This window comes from Parasteatoda tepidariorum, chromosome 4 (assembly GCF_982258835.1).
Source record: "Parasteatoda tepidariorum strain Cologne lab strain chromosome 4, Ptep-v5.0, whole genome shotgun sequence".
NCBI lineage: Eukaryota > Metazoa > Arthropoda > Arachnida > Araneae > Theridiidae > Parasteatoda > Parasteatoda tepidariorum.
The window spans coordinates 95,825,247-95,844,479 of record NC_141758.1 but is presented as its reverse complement, the minus strand read 5'-3'; the positions used below and the strand labels follow the sequence as shown (position 1 = coordinate 95,844,479).

Sequence of the window (19,233 nt, the reverse complement as noted above, 5' to 3'; positions counted from 1 at the left end):
TAAAGATTTTTATTTTTATTGACCTCCTGAAAAAATCTGGATTTCCGGATTTTTCGCTAAACGCGATCCGAAAATTTCCGGAAATCCTAAGTCCAAACGTTTCAAGTAATCATCGATCACATTAATATATAAAAATTCTTACATTTCACATTTATATATTTTATTTAAAAATATTAGAACTAGAATTGATACTTGGCATCTCTTTTATTTGCAAATATTTTTTCTGGTAGAATAATAAATGTGACTAGAGATAAAAGTAAACTTACACACATAATTATTCATTTAAATTATGAGTAAGTTTAAATTATCATATAGAATATCTTGTTTTGAAATTTTCAATGATTTAATTTTATAAAGATATTAATTTTTTGAATGATTTTACTCAAGAATTTTTCAAGATTTCTGAGTTGGGCCCACAATCACCCCTGTTAGAGTAATACGAAGCAAAAATAGTTTTTTTATTCGAAAATATCAAAAAATTTACTCTTATATTCTAATTTTAGTATAAGATATGTCTTATGTGTTTTTAAACTCGGTTTCATTTCCTTGTTAATTTTTTTCTCCGCATTTTCTCATTTATTTTGTTCCTTCCATCGTTATCTTCGCTCTAACCTGATAAAGGTCACCATTCATTGCTTTTATAAGTAGATTTAAACTTTTTTGTATTGGTTTAATAACATCAAAGAGTAAGGATATGATATCGGACGCAATTTTTTTAACACTGGCGTTAAACACATTCTCAAGCACGTAAGTATTTATAATATCATTGAGTTTTTTACTTTTATTAACTAAATCTTTAAAATTTAACATGATTAAAAGATTCAAATTAATGTTTTTTAAAAAAAATCTCAATCAATCAGCTTAAATTTTCATTTGAAAAGTCCTGTAAATTCGTAATATATAGTTTTTTTTTTTTTTACTGGCTGATTCATCAATACCAAAAACTTGACTTCGGAAATTTAGTTTAGATAAAACGCAATCGCTATTACTTTTTAAAAAATTTAAATGTTACGTAAATTACTTGGCAAAGATTGTCGTCTTAGTTGTACATAGTCTTAAATATGTAATTATAGAACTGTTAAAAAATTTCTGATGTTCTCACGTAAAACTATTTTTATAAAATAAAAAAATTATTACCAGTTTTTAAAATATTAAATTCTTTCCTGGCTTTTCATACTGAAAAAAAAAATACCGTAAAGTGCGCGAAGTCGAGCACTTTACGGTAGAACACTTTAACGAGGACCAATACAGCACCCCTTCGGTTCCTTCATAGACTAATCCAAGTGGTCACCCATTCACACACTGACCGTAGGCAGTGATGCATGACTACGGTGTTCTACTGGGAACCGTGTTTTATGGTTTTGTTAGGTAAAATTTCAGATATTAAAAATAAAAAGTAAGTCTTCATTTAATTTCAATGAAAAAAGAAAAGTACTGGAAAAGTAAATTTGGTTATGTTTAAATTATTTTCCTTTATCGCATTTATTACGAAAATGACACTTAAATTTTATTTTACGGAAATAATTAATGACATAGAACTACATTTTAGGAAAAAAAATTATTTCTTTCATGCTAAAAATTTCACTCAATTCAAATGAAAGTGTAACATTACAACTACTTAGTTTTTTTTAATATATATGGGTCATTCTCACAAAAACAGTCATTTTCATGTCCCCAGTATATTTTATGTTTTACAGCTTACGAAAAAAAAAAAATTCAGGGAAAGTATCCTTCGGAATGCAAGCTAACAAAATAATAAAAATAAAATTATCAATTTTTATTTTTTATTTATTTTAGGTAATTAAAATATACCAATATGTCATTCCCTCACTTGTCCCCACTGCTGATTTAAAAAAAGAATAAAATTGTTTCTGAAATAAAATTTTTTTTTTTACAAATTCGTGTTTTTTATTTCAGAATACTGAAATATCAGAAAATCAATTTAGAAAATCAAAAATTTAGAAAATCAATTTTATATTTAATTTCTGATAAAAAATATTAACACAGCACTATTTTAAACTTTGTCCCCAGTGTTTCGCGTCATTCCCTCACAACAATGTTCTTATCACCTGCAATTTTCTTAGAATAAAAATATTTTAATAAAAACTTCAGAAGTTAACAACTGGCATCATAGAACAAAATTGCAGTATGTTTCCATCTTCAACTTAAAGAAGCTTTGCTGTGGAATAAATTTGAATGAATCAAACCAGGTAAAATTTTTTACATTTGTCATTCCCTCATGTCATTTTTTAGAGTAAAATAAAATACAACTTCATCGAGAAAGTGGATAATTATATGTTGCTTTCTTGTATGAATATGATGTGATTGACTTCAGAAATTAATTAGGCCTAACTGTTATTTTTAAATTTTATTGAATTCGTCATTCCCTCACTAGTGTATAAAGTGAGGGAATGACGCTGAAGTGATGGAATGATTTAAGATGAGTATATTATCAAATTTTTTTTTTGTTCAATCGTGCCAGCCAATTTTATTTCCCAAACCTGTAAAAACTATTAAATATATAAGACTAAATTATAATAAATATTAGATATACTTAGTATGTTATCATTTTCAAACTTTAGATGTAACTTAGATAAAAACATGCATTAAAATAAAATATCATTCCCTCACTATTAGTGTCATTCCCTCACTTTTCAAATAGTGAAAATAATTAATTTACTTATTAATTAATTTGAAAAATAAATTAAAAAATTAATAAATTAATTTATTAAATTAATTAATTTACTTATTAAATTAATTAATTAATTATTATAAATTAATTAATTATAAATTAATTATTTAAAAAATTAATTAATTTAAATATTAAGTATAATTTATAGGATATATACTTTCTTTATAATGCCATTACATATTTCTATTAATATAAAAAGTTTCAGAGCTTTTTATTCACTTTACTTTTTTGGGATTTTATGAACTGAAAAATGACAGTTTTCGTGAGAATGACCCATATATAATTTCAGAATGTGAATAATTTATGATAATTGCGAAATTGCCAAGGGACTAGAGTACAATGAAAGGAGACTATAGAGTAAAGATTTTTGTAAAATATATTTCATAAGCAAGTTCAAATCAGATTTTGAATACACTTAAATTAGAATACATTTAAAGTTAAAAATAAACACTTAAAAGTGATTAAGAATATAAAATTTGTAACAAAACTCTTTTTATAAAGAAAAGAAAAGTTATCAAAAGTTAAACTGTTCAAGTATTATTTATTAGTGAAATTTCAAATGTTGATTCATAAAAATCCTCTGGCCACAAAATACGTTTACAAAATACTTACATAATCTGGAGTAAAAGCAGTGGTCTGAAAAACTACATTATTTTTGTCTTTTACTACAACTACTTTGTTACAAATGTAAAAACTTTTTTTAATGTAGTAACTATAAACTACTTTGGAATTTAGTAACTACTTCACTACTTTAAGGAGACAAACTTTGCTGGAGAACTTAATTTGCGTTAGTTTAATGTTCAAAATGGATTTGAATAAGAAATTGACTTACACTAAATATAGGAGAATAATTGAGAATTATTTATTTCTTTATGTTTATACATAGCCCAGTTTGTTATTCCAAAAATTTTTGTTGTCGAGTTTGTTAATTTAACCTTCAACTTTTCATGCCTTTTCGACAGCGAATATTGGTAGGGGGCTGGGTCCAAGTCCGAGAGTTCGTGGGTTCGAATCCCGCCGGCCGAAAGTTTTTCCCTCGTTTTTCTACTCTCCGTGTAGAAAAACGATGACTGATGCACGTTAAATCTGTCGAGTCGCAGAGCCCTTCATGTTCCCATAACAAATCAATACCTCTGGGGTACTAAATTGGAGATTGATCGTTCTCTGATTCAGGTCAAAATTGCAATCTGTGGATGAATGCATGAATTGATCCGCTCTATAAACGGACGTGACGTAATGGGTGTGACAGAAGTCGAATTCTTGACCATAGATGGCGCCACTGGAAAACAAGAACAATCGCACTCTCTGCCTTAACAGGCATACGAAAGCAAGCAAGCAACAGCGAATATTTAATTAAAAATAAATGAGAAACTATCAAATAAATACTTGCAATTTCTTAATTGTTTAATGCTCTTTTATTTCTTCTAAGAAATTAAGTACAACTAAAATACGTTCCCTTCCTGCGAAATAACACTCTAGTCAAAATTCTTGATGGTCCCATTGAAACATTTTGATGGCTTATGTTGGTTTCAATGCGATTCATGATGATCCAACAGCACTTCACCATCATCCAACATTTTCCATTATGCGTTCATGGTTTTTGACATGTCAACAAACTTCCATCATCCCATGATGGAAAATGCTACTTTAATGCTATGATCGTTAGCCAACAAGGTAATTTTTATTCTCATATACCAACAAATCATGATGATTAGTAATGGTCCATGATGGTTCCTACTATCATTTAATGGGATCAATGATGGTTTACTGGGAATTCTTGTTGGTTCTCAGGAATGTACCATCAAAACAATTTGGGTTTTTTTTAATGTTGGACTATCATACATCTATCGGAATTTCTACATTGGGATGATGGTGGTTCATCATCGTTCCAAGATTTGATTTCAATGATGCTATGATTGGAATTCGTGATGGTTCAGCATGAACAAACCATCAAAACAAGTTTCTATTCTTATGTTGAACCATCATAAATCAATCCGAATTTCTACATTGGGATGATGGTGGTTCATCATCGTTCCAAAACTTGATTTCAATGATGCTATGATGGGAATTCGTGATGGTTCAGCATGAACAAACCATCAGAACAAGTTTCTATTCCTATGTTGGACCATCATAAATCAATCCGAATTTCTACATTGGGATGATGGTGGTTCATCATCGTTCCAAGATTTGATTTCAATGATGCTATGATGGGAATTCGTGATGGTTCAGCATGAACAAACCATCACAACAAGATTCTATTCTTATGTTGGACCATCATAAATCAATCCGAATTTCTACATTGGGATGATGGTGGTTCATCATCGTTCCAAGATTTGATTTCAATGATGCTATGATGGGAATTCGTGATGGTTCAGCATGAACAAACCATCAGAACAAGTTTCTATTCTTATGTTGGACCATCATAAATCAATCCGAATTTCTACATTGGGATGATGGTGGTTCATCTTCGTTCCAAGATTTGATTTCAATGATGCTATGATGGGAATTCGTGATGGTTCAGCATGAACAAACCATCAGAACAAGTTTCTATTCTTATGTTGGACCATCATAAATCAATCCGAATTTCTACATTGGGATGATGGTGGTTCATCATCGTTCCAAGACTTGATTTCAATGATGCTATGATGGGAATTCGTGATGGTTCAGCATGAACAAACCATCACAACAAGTTTCTATTCTTATGTTGAACCATCATAAATCAATCCGAATTTCTACATTGGGATGATGGTGGTTCATCATCGTTCCAAAACTTGATTTCAATGATGCTATGATGGGAATTCGTGATGGTTCAGCATGAACAAACCATCAGAACAAGTTTCTATTCCTATGTTGGACCATCATAAATCAATCCGAATTTCTACATTGGGATGATGGTGGTTCATCATCGTTCCAAGATTTGATTTCAATGATGCTATGATGGGAATTCGTGATGGTTCAGCATGAACAAACCATCACAACAAGATTCTATTCTTATGTTGGACCATCATAAATCAATCCGAATTTCTACATTGGGATGATGGTGGTTCATCATCGTTCCAAGATTTGATTTCAATGATGCTATGATGGGAATTCGTGATGGTTCAGCATGAACAAACCATCAGAACAAGTTTCTATTCTTATGTTGGACCATCATAAATCAATCCGAATTTCTACATTGGGATGATGGTGGTTCATCTTCGTTCCAAGATTTGATTTCAATGATGCTATGATGGGAATTCGTGATGGTTCAGCATGAACAAACCATCAGAACAAGTTTCTATTCCTATGTTGGACCATCATAAATCAATCCGAATTTCTACATTGGGATGATGGTGGTTCATCATCGTTCCAAGATTTGATTTCAATGATGCTATGATGGGAATTCGTGATGGTTCAGCATGAACAAACCATCACAACAAGATTCTATTCTTATGTTGGACCATCATAAATCAATCCGAATTTCTACATTGGGATGATGGTGGTTCATCATCGTTCCAAGATTTGATTTCAATGATGCTATGATGGGAATTCGTGATGGTTCAGCATGAACAAACCATCAGAACAAGTTTCTATTCTTATGTTGGACCATCATAAATCAATCCGAATTTCTACATTGGGATGATGGTGGTTCATCATCGTTCCAAGACTTGATTTCAATGATGCTATGATGGGAATTCGTGATGGTTCAGCATGAACAAACCATCAGAACAAGTTTCTATTCTTATGTTGGACCATCATAAATCAATCCGAATTTCTACATTGGGATGATGGTGGTTCATCATCGTTCCAAGACTTGATTTCAATGATGCTATGATGGGAATTCGTGATGGTTCAGCATGAACAAACCATCACAACAAGTTTCTATTCTTATGTTGGACCATCATAAATCAATCCGAATTTCTACATTGGGATGATGGTGGTTCATCATCGTTCCAAGACTTGATTTCAATGATGCTATGATGGGAATTCGTGATGGTTCAGCATGAACAAACCATCACAACAAGTTTCTATTCTTATGTTGGACCATCATAAATCAATCCGAATTTCTACATTGGGATGATGGTGGTTCATCATCGTTCCAAAACTTGATTTCAATGATGCTATGATGGGAATTCGTGATGGTTCAGCATGAACAAACCATCAGAACAAGTTTCTATTCCTATGTTGGACCATCATAAATCAATCCGAATTTCTACATTGGGATGATGGTGGTTCATCATCGTTCCAAGATTTGATTTCAATGATGCTATGATGGGAATTCGTGATGGTTCAGCATGAACAAACCATCACAACAAGATTCTATTCTTATGTTGGACCATCATAAATCAATCCGAATTTCTACATTGGGATGATGGTGGTTCATCATCGTTCCAAGATTTGATTTCAATGATGCTATGATGGGAATTCGTGATGGTTCAGCATGAACAAACCATCAGAACAAGTTTCTATTCTTATGTTGGACCATCATAAATCAATCCGAATTTCTACATTGGGATGATGGTGGTTCATCTTCGTTCCAAGATTTGATTTCAATGATGCTATGATGGGAATTCGTGATGGTTCAGCATGAACAAACCATCAGAACAAGTTTCTATTCTTATGTTGGACCATCATAAATCAATCCGAATTTCTACATTGGGATGATGGTGGTTCATCATCGTTCCAAGACTTGATTTCAATGATGCTATGATGGGAATTCGTGATGGTTCAGCATGAACAAACCATCACAACAAGTTTCTATTCTTATGTTGGACCATCATAAATCAATCCGAATTTCTACATTGGGATGATGGTGGTTCATCATCGTTCCAAGACTTGATTTCAATGATGCTATGATGGGAATTCGTGATGGTTCAGCATGAACAAACCATCACAACAAGTTTCTATTCTTATGTTGGACCATCATAAATCAATCCGAATTTCTACATTGGGATGATGGTGGTTCATCATCGTTCCAAGATTTGATTTCAATGATGCTATGATGGGAATTCGTGATGGTTCAGCATGAACAAACCATCAGAACAAGTTTCTATTCTTATGTTGGACCATCATAAATCAATCCGAATTTCTACATTGGGATGATGGTGGTTCATCATCGTTCCAAGATTTGATTTCAATGATGCTATGATGGGAATTCGTGATGGTTCAGCATGAACAAACCATCAGAACAAGTTTCTATTCTTATGTTGGACCATCATAAATCAATCCGAATTTCTACATTGGGATGATGGTGGTTCATCATCGTTCCAAGACTTGATTTCAATGATGCTATGATGGGAATTCGTGATGGTTCAACATGAACAAGCCATCAAAAAAAGTTTCTATTCTTATGTTGGTCCACCATAAATCAATCCTAATTCCTACAATGGGGTAATGGCTGCTTATGTTGGATGCGATCAAGAATATAATGGTTCATGATGGAATCATTGATGGTTACCATCAAGATTATGTTGGTCCATCAATGGAAAACGATAAAAAAAAATTCGACTTGGGCATCTATGTTTCACGAGTCTTCATTCTCAAGTGTGACCGAAGGGATTAATTATCTATTTCTCGTAATGGTTAGTTTATATAATTAGTTGTACTTGGTTTTAAATACGTAATTTCTATTAAAGCTCAGTTGCAGCCATGAGCCGTGTTTGTATTCTAAACTAACGTGTAAAGTAGTTTGTCATAAATCGCTGCTGAACTACTGTTTTTTTGTATCGCACTACTCACTACTCAACTCTTTTATAAAAGTAGCGCACTACACTGCAAACTACGAAAAAAAATAGCGACTACAGTAGTTTCACTACTTGTAATCCGCTACTTCCGACCACTGAGTAAGAGGAAGGAAAATGGATGGTAGCAGAATTCAGTAGCAATATAATTGCTACTTCCTTACTATACTTGTGTACTATGTTGCTACTTCCTAAACTTACTATACTTGTAGTCCCCAACTTCCGACCGCTCAGTAAGAGGAAGGAAAATGGATAGTAGCAGAATTCAGTGGTAATATAATTGCTACTTCCTTACTATACTTGCATACTGTGTTGCTACTTCCTAAACTTACTATACTTGTAGTCCCCAACTTCCGACCACTCAATAAGAGGAAGGAAAGTGGATGGTAGCAGAATTCAGTGGTAATATAATTGCTACTTCCTTACTATACTTGTATACTATGTTGCTACTTCCTAAACTTACTATACTTGTAGTCCCCAACTTCCGACCACTCAGTAAGAGGAAGGAAAATGGATGGTAGCAGAATTCAGTAGTAATATAATTTTATTTAGCCATTCTGTATTGTTAACAAAGTAAATAATGCTTGGAAATATATTGCATAACTCCGGTTCTCTGTTTTACGGTTTCACAACAATACAGAAAATTAAGAAAAATTATATCGCAGCGTTATTTTATTGACATTCAAATCTTCCTCTTGCTCTTTCCAAAAATAATAAGTAACGTAAGATAATACCAAAAAAAAATAAAACCTTTTAATAAATAACTCCAAAGCCAATGCAAGATAATAGAACGGTAGATATTATCAGTTCGCACAGAATCTAGCGTTATATAATGCAGAAAAAACAGCGACCTTTTGTATCCTTCTAATGCTTCAAAGTTGTTAAAAATAACTTTTGATTTTCTGATATTATTCAAGATTATGTGCTACTTGGGACACAATAAAGATAAAAAAAAAATATTCGTTAAAAATAAGGAGTTAGTTTTTGCAGATACCGACAGTGTGATTATTTTCTGGGGCTAATAAGTTTAATATTGGCTTTCGTAGCAAAAAATATCTTGTAATTCTTTTATGTGTTTCTTTCATGTGAGATTAAAAAAAATAACAATAATATTTTTTTATAACTCAAAAGTTTGAAGAATTGTAACCTTGGTGCATTAAGAAGATATTTGCACTTAATTATTATATAGTTTTGCGAGAAAAGATAGATACATCAGATCAAATTTGATACACGCGTTCCGACCACTGTCTTAATTTTAAAAAGCAACGATTTTTTTAATCTGTATAGCATATGATTATCACATTCACAACAAATATCATGATTTTTCATCTTAAACAACACTGTAAAATCGTTATAATTTTTTTCAATGGTGAATTTCTTTCTTTAACTAAGTTACAGACATTAGGTTATTTATTTACATTTATGACCGTCGGTCAACAGTAGACCCAATTTTGGGCTTACGACTTCTAATGTTCAAATCCGTTGTCTTGTAATTTTAAACCCTGTCCAGAAGACAAGGGAACTCCTGGATTGGGAAAAATTTGCCTTCGTGGAGGACTTTTTCGATCGAACTGACCCGCATAGGCGTTACATGAAGAGGAAAACCACGAAAACCTCATATGGTTAGCCTGATGGCAAAGGGTCTCTAACCCACGATCCGTCTCCTATTGAGGATATTTCATGTCAGCACTGTGGTCGGTGGGAACAGGGTGTGGAATTCAAATCTACCATCTGTCGCTGGGATCGAACGCGGGTCACCTCATTGGGTTACCCGGGTCAGTCATTACTTTTCTGTAGAGTGATGCAAGATTTGTCATTAAATGCAAGTACAAAATTGTACTTTTTGAGCACTAATCCCTAATAGCTTATTCGATTCAGCTTTGAAACAAAATCAAGGGAAACAATGCCCCACTTCTTTGTCTAAAATATAAACAATATTTTACTTTTCTGTACAGTGATGCAAGATGCGTCATTAAATGCAAGTACAAAATTGTACTTTTTGAACACTAAGCCCTTATAACTTTCTCGATTCAGCTTTAAAACAAAACCATGGGAAACAATGCCCCACTTCTTTGTCTAAAATATAAACAATATTTTACTTTTCTGTACAGTGATGCAAGATGCGTCATTAAATGCAAGTACAAAATTGTACTTTTTTTACACAAAACCCTTATAACTTATTCGATTCAGCTTTAAAACAAAACCATGGAAAACAATGCATCACTTCTTTGTCTGAAAGATATTCAATTTTCTCCCTTAAATTACCCCCATTTCCCATAAAAAAAAAAAAGAAGGAAGCCGCATGCAAAGGAAAGTAGGAGAATTTTTAGATATTATTCATAATTACTTAGCAACGCTTTCTATGAAAACTATATCTTTAGTATTAATTTTTTTCTGAAGGAAATGTCTAGTTTTAATGAACTAATGATATTCTTAATAAATCTAGCTTTAAAATCACACAAGTTGATACTCGTGATTTTCAAATTATTGATATTTTTTTGCACGTGCAGACAAGCGTGCAGCCATAAACAATTATTGTTTGAAAGAAAAGATAATTTTTTTCCCCATGAACTTGAAAGGAAAATACTTATTGTTAAAGGAAACAGTGCTTTTTATTAAAATTTTCAATTTAAGCCATAGATAGACTTTGTCTATACTGGAGACTCAATCTTGAATATTCATTTTAGAAGCATAACTTCGGAAGCTTTAGTAAGTCAGCATTTATTTTGTTATCCTAGTTAATGAAATTTATATTACTATATTGTATTTATATTATTATTCAACTAGAAATTATCGTTGAGGCCGTTTTAAAAAAATTTCGAAAGCAAAGAATATAGCTTTAACATAGATAAATGCATAAGATGCAGTATAATTCTAGTTGATGAGCGTGTCAAAAAACTTGTCTTCCAAAATCTTAATTTATCTTTCTCAATTTCAGACCTTTCATTAAAGGCTCCCACAAGTTTTGTTTAACTATAGATAATTCTGGACAGTTTCTCTACGATTTAAATAAAGTGATTCAAATAAGCAATTTTTTTTTTTTTTTTTGAGCCGTCGTGGCTCAGGGGATAGAGTGTCGGTCTTCCAATGAGGTGATGAATGATTCCAATGAGACAAATTTCTCCCAAAACTTGATCCAGGAGTTTCCTAGTCTTCTGGATTGGGTTCAAAATTACAAGGCTACAGAGTTGAACATTAGTAGTCGTACACTCCAAAAATTGGGTCATCTGTTAAACGACGGTTATAGAATAAAAATAAGCAGTTTTAAGAGAGACTTAAGTCTCTTGATTTTTTTTTTCCAAAAAAATCTTGATTGATTTAAATTAACGATTAATAATGATGAAGACAATTTGTCTCAATTTTAAAGATATTTGGAGAAGTGAGAACTTAAAAAAAATAAATCTAAAATTCAAAAATAAATAAATAAATAAATGAATTATATATATATATATATATATATATATATATATTCAACTTAATATATATATATAAATTCAACTTAAAGTAACCTCAATGCGACTTCTGTTGTTGCAGATTAGATGACCAATAACTTATATTAGGTTCTAAGATGTTAGTTAAGCAGGACTGTTGATTTTTTTTTTGCTAGATATTTATTGTTAGCTTGTTTTTTACGGTTATTAATTGTTTTTTAGTATTAATTTTTAATTTTTTTATTAATAATTGTTTAATATTTTGTTTGTTTTTTGTGAATTTTAATTTAATTGTTACATATGCTTCATAGCGTAATAACAATTAATAGTGTAACAACAATTGTGATCGGTGGAGTGCCCAAAATATTGTGTCGCGTGCCATTGGTTCGCCATCCCTGCCCTAAGGGATCACGGCTCTAAATCAATGATTGTTTAGAACAAAAACTGCAGATTTATGTCAATACTTTATTTCATAAAAAATCAATTTATTTTAATCATGATTTAAAACATGCCAATCATGCATAACTATAGTGTCCGGAATTTTTACTAAAAACAGGACAATGCCTTGAATTATCTCACTGACTGCGTGAATATCGTAGTATTTTTTTGTCTAAATTCCTCTCCTATACAATCTGAAAATGTGACTTATCTTTCACTGTGAAAATTGTTACCTTAACTGTTAAAATTTTTTTAAATGAAAAATAAGCAAAAACGGACGTTTAGCGCTCTTTCTTTACCTTATTTATTTACATTTAATGCTAATATGTGTTTATATAAATGGGCAATTTTTTTTCCAGTCTGTGTGTACAAAAAAAATATATACATATATAAAGTCAATCACTTCAAATCCGATAACTAGAAATAGTGAAAGGTTTGGGAGATTTAATCCTAAATGACTGCTTTTTTTTTCCAATTCCTACTATTAGTTCATACTCTCCCTACATCTTGTTCAAATTTTCAATCGTTAATAAAATACTTTTTATTCATCCATTTTAGTTCAAATACAATTTTTAAACTTATAGTGAATAACACTTGATGTTAATACAGTTTTTTTTAAATATTAATTAAAATTAATTAATCCTCCATTAATTAAATTAAATTCATTAATTTAAGATTAGATTTAGAATTAAACTGAGAATTTTTTTAAAAATTAGTTAGTAAAAAGTAACTATTATAAAAATTTTCTATGTTGGCCCAAGTAAGAATTAACTTTAAAATATTTTTTATATTAATTGTTATTTTTATTTAACTTTCAATTTCAAATGTCGATAAAAAAAATATACTTTCTATTGAAAATAAGAAGTGATTTTTTTTCGATACAACATTCGCCCAGTGTGACACCCTTTAGAGTGGAGTAAATAGAGCAAAAAGAAAATGAAAGCTAATTATCGTGTGAAATTAACCGATTCATCGCGAGTGCTCGGGTATTCTTCAGTGTCACGGTTTTAGCCGTTTCGTTTGGAAGCACTTTTTTTTAACGCATAAATATTTTACACCTTCTTAACTTACTTTGCTTAACTTTCATGGGTAAGTAATATTTTAAATATTCTCATCACAAGATTGAAAATATATTTATCTTTCTCTCCAGCTTAATAATTAAAATATACATTAGAAAATTAGAAAAAAATATATGTGTGTCGATTTCTTGCTTGCTAATCCACAAAGCCGGCTCTGTGTCTATACGTCGCGCATAATTCGCTGTAGCGACCATTCCTCGCGAACAATTCGTTGTGAGCATAATTCGTGGAGGTGATACTTCGTCATTGGTAGGATTCATCACGGCGACAATTCGCCGTAGGCAAAATTCGTCACAATGACTATTTGTCATAGACAAAATTCGTCGCAGGGACAAAATCGTCGGGGGATACAGAGTCCGCCTTCTTGGATTAAAGCACACAGCAATAGAGTAGGTAATGAAAAAGCAGATGTTTTAGCTAAACAATCTACGAGACAACCGAAAAATGACGTATACCCACTTCCAGTTTCATATCTTAAGCGAAGTATTAAAGATTCTCTTCTAACAAAATGGCAATTTCAATTGAATAATTCAGACAGAGGCAGGCGTCCATTCAAAATTATTAACAATGTTACTTTTTTCAAAACAATCCCTCCAAAACAAGTCATCTGGTTCCTGACGTGTCACGGACCATTTCCAACCTTCTTTAATTACTTGCATATAACAGATACTGATCTTTGCACCTGCGGCCAACAAGGTTCGCCTGAACATTACCTCACTAGTTGTTCCTACACTGTCTCCTGCCATAGTCGTCAACCTAGCCCAAAAAAATTTTGAAATTTGGTAGAAAACTTTTATTACAAACAATACTATAACCAAAAGATTAATAACAGTAATGAACTTCTTAGCGGGTAATGACTATCTATTAGAATTTTAATAATTTCCCATTTCACATGTATAATATTTTTTTTTGTCTTATTTCTTCTTAAATTCCCCACTTTCAGTAAAAAAAAATTTTTTTTTTTAATTTTTTTTTTTTTTTACCTATCATGTTATTTAAGCTGGAGTGGAGCTGGACCAGTGGTCAAGTCCTGGGCTATATGGTTAAGGGTTTTCATAACCTAGGTACATGCTCAGGGCTTGGAGGCGAAAAAAAAGCATCCGCCTTCTAATGAGGTGAAACGGGTTCGAATCCCAGGCATGACTGGGATTCCGCATCCGGCTTGCACCATACACAGTGCTGACGAATATCCTCAGACGGGTAGACGGATCATGGGTTAGAGTCCCCTACTAACACATGATCCGTATTAAGTAGTAATTCCATTCAATCCATTCCTCCCTAATGTCAGCAAGGACATGAATCTTTCGCAGCTAGATGACAAAGTTAACAGCCAGAAAACTGCATTCACATGATGGACATAAAATTGTCAGAAAATCAATGAAATGGACGGAACCATATTTCATCTGACCTAAAGGGGGGAGGGTACTTTATAGATATTTCAGGTTCTAGTGAATTTTCTTGTTATATATGCATAATGAGGTGAAAAATTTGGTAGACGGAAAAAAAGTCCCTGGAAAAAAAGATACGGAAAAAAGGGTCCCTGGAAAAAAAGGTCCCGGAAAAAAAGGTCCCGGAAAAAAAGGTCCCGGTAAAAAAGGTACCTCCATAGGGAAAATCTGTAGGGCTATTTCCCCTCTCGCTTTCTGGGCAGCATGAATGCTTCTCGCTGTTTCAATGAATATTCTTTTTATCTGTAATAATTCAGATTAGATCATTGAGGTAAGGAGAAGGGTAAGGGGGGGGGGACTTATGGGCTGGTTGTATTACGCTTTTTTTAAAAAAATTTCATTTCATTTATTTATTCTTCTTTGATTATTTTTTAAAGCGGGAAGATACTATTTAAATTTTTCAATAATGTTTTACTTTTTTTTTGTAATTTTTTTAAGTGAAAAACGTGTTATTTTCTAAGGTTCTGTGCTATGTTATCAATTGTAACTTATTACAAAATTAAAAAAAAAGCGAAAAATGAAAGAAAATAACATGCAAATACCTGTCAAAATTTTTTTATTTGAAGCGTTATAAGCGAAACACATTAATTTTACTTCCCCCCCCCTAAAAGTTTCATATAGCCTGATAACACTTTTTCAATAGAGTCAAGATTCCCGCTAGAATCATGATCTTAGAAAATAAATAAACAATTTTATTGAACATTTTCATATTTAATTAACTTTTTAAGAATAAATGCATAAATAAGAAACAAAAGTTGGATAAAAAGCACTTTGAAATCACGCGACGCGAAAAAAAAAACATGTAGAAAACCAAAAACCAAAAAAAAAAACCCAAAAAAAACGGAACAGCAAAAAGCGCTTCAATCTAATCTTCTCATTTCAAATATTTTCCCCTACAGAATTTTCCCTACACAGGTACCTTTTTTACCGGGTCCTTTTTTTTCCAGGTACCTTTTTTTCCGGGACCTTTCTTTCCGGTACCTTTTTTTCCGGTACCTTTTTTTCCTAGGATAGAAAAATTTAAATACCTCCATAAAGTCTGGTTCTTCATTACTGAAGTACTGAAGCAGGAGGGGGCCCTCAAAGAAGTTTTTTGCCCCCGGGCTCCAATTATGCTAAGTCAGGTCTTTCACACAAATATTTTGAATACGTTTTAATCTACTTATTTGTTAGTTAAATTTTTTATTTTGATATTTTTTAATATTTCCTTATTTGACCTTTTCCGCATTTGGTGCAGGAGTTCATTCGGTCAATGGGAGAGGTTTAAATGGACTCTCCTAAATGTTTTCTTCAGCACAAAGTCCATGGAAAAAATTCTGCGCCTCCCGAAAAAGATCGTAAATAGAGGATATCTTTTCTAAAAGTTTCACTGAATCATATTTTCGAAAAATATAAAAAATATCCGATATTTTATCATGTTAATCGAACCGCTGATAAATATTTAAAAAATGATTTGAATAACTAGATCATAAAAAAGCCCATGTGTATGCTCCTAAATTTAAATTCAATTTTGCACATAACAAAATATTTGTCTAATATATAAATAACAAAATAATCGTCTTACATATAAATGGAGTTTAATCAAATACAAAATATGTTTTTTATTCTCATCAAAATGCGAAATATACCCTTAAGGTATCCGACTAGGTCTAGAACGTCAATTTTGACAAAATTTTTTATCTTTTTTTATTCACTAGTTTTTTTCTCCACACACTTCTGTTTCTAAAACTGTTTTATTTGTGAAGATTAGCTAACTAGAAATGAAGTCATTTTAGAATAATATTAGCAACATATACCACAAAAAACTTGAAATGTAAACTTTAAACACGTTTATTGAAAAATCTATTTTTGAGTAAATTTAGCGTTACTAAAACATTATATCTTAAAAACTTACAAAGTAATCAAGTTGAAATTTTTCACAGTTATTAATTAATGTTTTGTGAAGGCAATGACCCACTGATAAATGTGTATATAGCATGATTGTTATTTTAGAGGTTTTTTCTTAATTGCTACCCCAAAAATTTAAAGAATTTTTGTGTTGTAACATTCAAAAGTTTATAACTTTTAAAATTTTTAAAATTTTTCTTAGTTTTTGGGTCATTGTCTTCTCCTATGTCATGCAAAAGGAAAACTAATTATATTAAATTCATTTTGTGTTAGAGTGTTTTGCGTTATTCCATTTTTTTTGCCGGTTTTTTACCAAATATGTACCATTTTTAATATTTTTTTATGTTTGTATCGTTGTTTTATTACTTTAGTAGCAAGTTTTAAGCTATGATGTTTTAAAAAATGTACAAAAAATATTACATAACAAGAAATTAAAAAAAAATGCCTCCGCACCTAGTCGGATACCTTAATCTCAAATGTCATGACGATGTTTTCTAAATAAAAACAACAAATTTTAACACATAACACAAATTTTCTCTATTGAAATATTTTCCCATGAAAGAAATTTTTGCTGTTTTTTATGACACTAATCCATAATATAATCATACGTATGAAAGTCATATCAAAGTAAATAATGTCAAAAATGCAGGTTAAATAATATAAGAGAAATATACTTTTATTCAACAAATGTTCACGTTTCTTAAATTTAAAAAAAAAATAATAATATTGAGCTTTCAAAATTAATAATATATTTATAAATATTGAAATTAGAATAATAAAAAAATCGGCTGAAAAACAATTCTTGAAATGCATTTATAAAGTCAAAATGATTTTCCTTAATAAACAATCTCTCAAACCAAAAAAAAAATAAATAAATAAATAAATAAATAAAAACGGTTTTTTGTCATAATTGTCTAATTTGTCAATGGTCAATAACAATAAGTAATTCATATTCGAAACATTATACAATAAATGTAAAAACATTATTTAATTAAATGTCTAGGTTGAAAACAACGTAAAAAGGCAGTTTGTTTGACTTTTCTTTTTGATAAAGAAATTAAAAAAATAAAAAAATAATATCAACGATTTCCTTACTTACTCTCAACTTAAAGAAGACAGAAAATATATTTTCATAAATTAAATGAAGAGAATAATTCCGTGTAGAACCATTTCCTTAAATATATATGGGTGATTCTTTGGAAACATGACAATTCGAACCAAATAATTTCTTCAAATTTAAAGTCTTCGAAATAATCTAAAATTCTTCTTGTATACTTCTTTAGTTACATTTATTAATATCTTACAGACAACAGTGTAGTTTATGGACATTTGCTTGAGAAAAAAAAATAAAATAGAAATTCACCAGATCTTGAATGCCAGGAAAATGACATATTAGCTTAGAAATTTTAAAAACAGTCATTAACAGCTAATAGTAAGTAACTCAACTTAAGCCTTTATGTTAGATGGACCATAAATTGCTCAAATTAATTCTTTTTATCCACTGTAGAAAGAATCAAAAAAAAAATTTGTTACTGATATGTACAGAATAGAATTGTGTAAAATAATCAATCATTAAATAAATAAATAACTTTGATTACATTCAATCTTATAACAATCATACATAAACTTGGTATTAGGTTAATATTTGCTTTCCCTCTTTACATTATTAGCAGTTAAAAAAACTTCTGGTAACACTTCAATGTCCTGGCCTTCATAAACCAGGAAAATGACAGCCAGGATAATGACAAATTCGCAATTTTATAGCATGTAACTTTAATTTAATATTTTGGTCTAAGACGTTTATATTCTGTAGAAAACAACAGGACGTCTTAAAATAACTCAGATAAATCTGTGTAGTTTATGTTATTAATGATTTCAAGAAGCCAGGAAAATGACAACACAAAAACCTACTCACCTTAAGAATTTTTTTGAAATAGATTTTGAACCAGAAAGTTGGTTCTTTATTCATGCAACAAAACATGTTCAGATAGGAGGGTATCTAATCAATCTATTAACAAAAGATATTGATTGCTGCCTCTATTTATTTTGGTTATAAACCACGAAATAAAAGTAGCCAGGAAAATGACAGATTTTCTTGGGACGAGCAAATTATTGATAGAAAAAATTATTTTAAACGAAGTTTTTGTAAATAATACCCTCTGCGTACATTCTAGAAATGCTTGCAATGGTTGAGATAAAAGAAATTAGATATTGAAAAATTTATGGGAAGTTTTGAAGCTAGTTATTATTGTAAAACATTGTTTGTGACATGCCAGAAACATGAAATTTTGAAGTTCAATTAAATTTTTTAACTATACAAAACAGTCAATGCTAGTGCAAAGTCATTTAGAAATGCTAACAGCAAGCTATTTATTAATTTTTTGAAGAAAAAAGTTCTTTTAGCATCATAGTATTAGATCTTGGAACAAGGGACAGTGAATTGTTATATTTCGTGAGAATCACCCATATATATATATATATATATATATATATATATATATATATATATATATATATATATATATATATATATATATA

General features: G+C 30.7%; 1 protein-coding gene across 2 annotated transcripts in view; it reads left to right on the top strand.

The window, feature by feature from the left end:
* The first annotated feature begins 647 nt into the window (after nt 1-647).
* The window catches only part of LOC107446186 (SEC14-like protein 2), a 69,996-nt gene continuing 51,410 nt past the window's right edge, over nt 648-19,233 (top strand). The window contains exon 1 of one of the 2 annotated variants that reach the window (XM_087161758.1): nt 648-747. The gene's annotated coding sequence lies outside the window, so the exon portion shown is untranslated. Of the gene's footprint in view, nt 748-10,971; nt 11,122-19,233 lie in introns of those variants that run through there. The other variant, XM_087161756.1, reaches the window with a different exon arrangement.